This window comes from Drosophila bipectinata, unplaced genomic scaffold, assembly GCF_030179905.1.
Source record: "Drosophila bipectinata strain 14024-0381.07 unplaced genomic scaffold, DbipHiC1v2 scaffold_221, whole genome shotgun sequence".
NCBI lineage: Eukaryota > Metazoa > Arthropoda > Insecta > Diptera > Drosophilidae > Drosophila > Drosophila bipectinata.
Genome location: NW_027222867.1, coordinates 1 through 5,000, shown reverse-complemented (window position 1 = coordinate 5,000; position 5,000 = coordinate 1). Strand labels below are relative to the sequence as shown.

The 5,000-nt window shown below is 36.0% G+C and overlaps 2 non-coding genes across 2 annotated transcripts; both read left to right on the top strand.

Annotated features, from left to right (window-relative positions):
• The first annotated feature begins 567 nt into the window (after positions 1-567).
• LOC138927334 (5.8S ribosomal RNA) lies at positions 568-746 on the top strand. The gene has a single exon (XR_011443850.1). It is a non-coding gene; the product is annotated as a 5.8S ribosomal RNA (ribosomal RNA).
• A 317-nt stretch (positions 747-1,063) lies between these two features.
• LOC138927340 (large subunit ribosomal RNA) lies at positions 1,064-4,986 on the top strand. Its single transcript, XR_011443856.1, has one exon. It is a non-coding gene; the product is annotated as a large subunit ribosomal RNA (ribosomal RNA).
• Positions 4,987-5,000: the final 14 nt, after the last annotated feature.

Below are 5,000 nucleotides of genomic sequence, written 5' to 3'. Positions count from 1 at the left end.
ATTAATATACATGCGTTGCGTGATGTATTGTTCATATTAAATTATGCGCATACATTGATAAATGCAACACCTAAAATATACATTGTTGTACCTGATATACAGGTTAATGCTTTATATAATATTAAAACAATATAAATTATATTTATATTGATTATATAAAACTAAGACATTTCGCAACAATTATTTTAGGTATATCAAAAAATTAAACATATTTTATATGTTTAAATATAGACGAATATATTGAATATAAATTGCGTGTATATTTAATTAATATACATGCGTTGCGTGATGTATTGTTCATATTAAATTATGCGCATACATTGATAAATGCAACACCTAAAATATACATTGTTGTACCTGATATACAGGTTAATGCTTTATATAATATTAAAACAATATAAATTATATTTATATTGATTATATAAAACTAAGACATTTCGCAACAATTATTTTTAGGTATAAAAATAACTTTATTGAAGGAATTGATATATGCCAGTTAAATGGTGTATTTTAATTTCTTTCAATAAAAACATAATTGACGAATTGTATATTTATATATATTTATAAAACTCTAAGCGGTGGATCACTCGGCTCATGGGTCGATGAAGAACGCAGCAAACTGTGCGTCATCGTGTGAACTGCAGGACACATGAACATCGACATTTTGAACGCATATCGCAGTCCATGCTGTTATGTACTTTAATTAATTTTATAGTGCTGCTTGGACTACATATGGTTGAGGGTTGTAAGACTATGCTAATAAAGTTGCTTATTATTATATATTTTATAATGATATGCATCTGGGCTATGAGTGGATGTATTTCTACATTCATAATATTAAATCGAAACGCAATTATCTCAAATATTTATAAAAGAAAAAATGAAGATATACAATGCTCTCTTTTTCAAATTCAAAGAATACTGAGAAATGTCTAGCATAAAAAAAATTAAATTTTTTTTAACTAGAATTGTCTCTTATTTAAAGATGCGAAAATTGAAAATATATCAAATATATTGTTCTTCATAGAGATATATTGTTTATATATATATACATTGCTTTATACAACCTCAACTCATATGGGACTACCCCTGAATTTAAGCATATTAATTAGGGGAGGAAAAAGAAACTAACAAGGATTTTCTTAGTAGCGGCGAGCGAAAAGAAAGGAGTTCAGCACTAAGTCACTTGGTCTATATGCCAAATGTGAGATGCAGTGTATGGAGCGTCAATATTCTAGTATGAGAAATTAACGATTTAAGTCTTCTTAAATGAGGCCATTTACCCATAGAGGGTGCCAGGCCCGTATAACGTTAATGATTACTAGATGATGTTTCCAAAGAGTCGTGTTGCTTGATAGTGCAGCACTAAGTGGGTGGTAAACTCCATCTAAAACTAAATATAACCATGAGACCGATAGTAAACAAGTACCGTGAGGGAAAGTTGAAAAGAACTCTGAATAGAGAGTTAAATAGTACGTGAAACTGCTTAGAGGTTAAGCCCGATGAACCTGAATATCCATTATGGAAAATTCATCATTAAAGTTATAATATTTAAATAATATTATAGAAATAGTGTGCATTTTTTCCATATAAGGACATTGTAATCTATTAACATATATAATTTATCATAAAATATGACTTATAGTTTATTCAAATTATTATGCTTGCATTTTAACATAGGATAAATGTCATTAATTTGATAAAGTGTTGATAGATTAATAAGAATACAGTGCGTTAATTTTTCGGAATTATATAATGGCATAATTATCATTGATTTTGTGTTTATTATATGCACTTGTATGATTAACAATGCGAAAGATTCAGGATACCTTCGGGACCCGTCTTGAAACACGGACCAAGGAGTCTAACATATGTGCAAGTTATTGGGATATAAACCTAATAGCGTAATTAACTTGACTATTAATGGGATTAGTTTTTTAACTATTTATAGTTAATTAACACAATCCCGGGGCGTTCTATATAGTTATGTATAATAATATTTATATTATTTATCGCTCTAACTCGAACGTACCTTGAGCAGATATGCTGTGACCCGAAAGATGGTGAACTATACTTGATCAGGTTGAAGTCAGGGGAAACCCTGATGGAAGACCGAAACAGTTCTGACGTGCAAATCGATTGTCAGAATTGAGTATAGGGGCGAAAGACCAATCGAACCATCTAGTAGCTGGTTCCTTCCGAAGTTTCCCTCAGGATAGCTGGTGCATTTTAATGTTATATAAAATAATCTTATCTGGTAAAGCGAATGATTAGAGGCCTTAGGGTCGAAACGATCTTAACCTATTCCCAAACGTTACAGGGGTAAGAACGCTAACTTTCTGGATATGAAGTTGAAGGTTATGATATAATGTGCCCAGTGGGCCACTTTGGTAAGCAGAACTGGCGCTGTGGGATGAACCAAACGTAATGTTACGGTGCCCAAATTAACAACTCATGCAGAAACCATGAAAGGCGTTGGTTGCTTAAACAGCAGGACGGTGATCATGGAAGTCGAAATCCGCTAAGGAGTGTGTGTAAAACTCACCTGCCGAAGCAACTAGCCCTTAAAATGGATGGCGCTTAAGTTGTATACCTATACATTACCGCTAAAGTAGATGATTTATATTACTTGTAATATAAATTTGAAACTTTAGTGAGTAGGAAGGTACAATGGTATGCGTAGAAGTGTTTGGCGTAAGCCTGCATGAGCTGCTATTGTACAGATCTTGGTGGTAGTAGCAAATAATCGAATGAGACCTTGGAGGACTGAAGTGGAGAAGGGTTTCGTGTGAACAGTGGTTGATCACGAGTTAGTCGGTCCTAAGTTCAAGGCGAAAGCCGAAAATTTTCAGTAAAAATAAATATTACAATTATTGTGAAAATTATATACTTGAATAATTTTGAACGAAAGGGAATACGGTTCCAATTCCGTAACCTTTGAGTATCCGTTTGTTATTAATATGGGCCTCGTGCTCATCCTGGCAACAGGAACGACCATAAAGAAGCCGTCGAGAGATATCGGAAGAGTTTTCTTTTCTGTTTTATAGTCGTACTACCATGGAAGTCTTTCGCAGAGAGATATGGTAGATGGGCTAGAAGAGCATGACATATACTGTTGTGTCGATATTTTCTCCTCGGACCTTGAAAATTTATGGTGGGGATACGCAAACTTCTCAACAGGCCGTACCAATATCCGCAGCTGGTCTCCAAGGTGAAGAGTCTCTAGTCGATAGAATAATGTAGGTAAGGGAAGTCGGCAAATTAGATCCGTAACTTCGGGATAAGGATTGGCTCTGAAGATTGAGATAGTCGGGCTTGATTGGGAAACAATAATATGGTTTATGTGCCGTTCTGGGTAAATAGAGTATAATCATTTATGGTTGTAACTTGTTCCCCGGATAGTTTAGTTACGTATCCAATTGTGAACTTTCTTCCTAAAATTTTTAAGATTACTAGTTGAGTCAAACCAATTAGTTCTTATTAATTATAACGATTATCAATTAACAATCAATTCAGAACTGGCACGGACTTGGGGAATCCGACTGTCTAATTAAAAACAAAGCATTGTGATGGCCCTAGCGGGTGTTGACACAATGATTTCTGCCCAGTGCTCTGAATGTCAAGTGAAGAAATTCAAGTAAGCGCGGGTCAACGGCGGGAGATAACTATGACTCTCTTAAGGTAGCCAAATGCCTCGTCATCTAATTAGTGACGCGCATGAATGGATTAACGCGAGATTCCTTCTGTCCCTATCTACTATCTAGCGAAACCACAGCCAAGGGAACGGGCTTGGAATAATTAGCGGGAAAGAAGACCCTTTTGAGCTTGACTCTAATCTGGCAGTGTAAGGAGACAAAGAGGTGTAGAATAAGTGGGAGATATTAGACTTCGGTTTGGTATCGACAATGAAATACCACTACTCTTATGGTTCCTTACTTACTTGATTAAATGGAACGTGTATCATTTCCTAGCCATTATACGGATATATTTATTATATCTATGGTATGGGTTTTGATGCAAGCTTCTTGATCAAAGTATCACGAGTTTGTTATATAATCGCAAACAAATTCTTTAATGAGAGATGCATTCATGTATTATCGATTTGAAAATTGGTATAACTCCAATTACTCAGGTATGATCCAATTCAAGGACATTGCCGTAGGGAGTTTGACGGGGCGGTACATCTCTCAAATATTAACGGAGGTGTCACAGGGGGAGGTTAGTGCGGACAGAACACCCCCATAAAGAAAAAGGGCAAATGCTGACTTCATCTCGGTGTTCAGTAAACACAGGGACAGCAAAAGCGCGGCATATCGATCCTTTTGGTTTAAAGAGTTTAACAAGAGTGTCAGAAAAGTTACCATAGGGATATACTGGCTTGTGGGGCCAAGCGTTCATAGCGACGTCGGCTTTGATCCTTCGATGTCGGCTCTTCCTATCATTGTGAAGCAAAATTCACCAAGCGTTGGATTGTGTTCACATGCAAGGGAACGTGAGCTGGGTTTAGTCCGTAGTCAGACAGGTAAGTTTGACCTCACTCATGGCGAAACGTTGTTGCGACAGTATTGCTGCCTAGTACGAGAGGCACCGCAGGTACGGACCAATGGCACAATACTTGTTCGAGCGAAACAGTGGTATGACGCTACGTCCGTTGGATTATGCTCTGAACGCCTCTAAGGTCGTATCCGTGCTGGACTGCAATGATAAATAAGGGGCAATTTGCATTGTATGGCTTCTAAACCATTAAAGTTTATTATTTATATTTAAACGACAATGGATGTGATGCAATGTAATTTGTAAACATAGTAAATTGGGAGGATCTTTGATCACCTGATGCCATGCAGTTACATATGAAAACATTATTTAATACAATGACAAAGCCTAGAATCAATTGTAAAGACTTTTGTAACGGGCAAGGTGTTGTAAGTGGTTGAGCAGCTGCCATACTGCGATCCACTGAAGCTTATCCTTTGCTTGATGATTCGAAAATATAAAAAAAA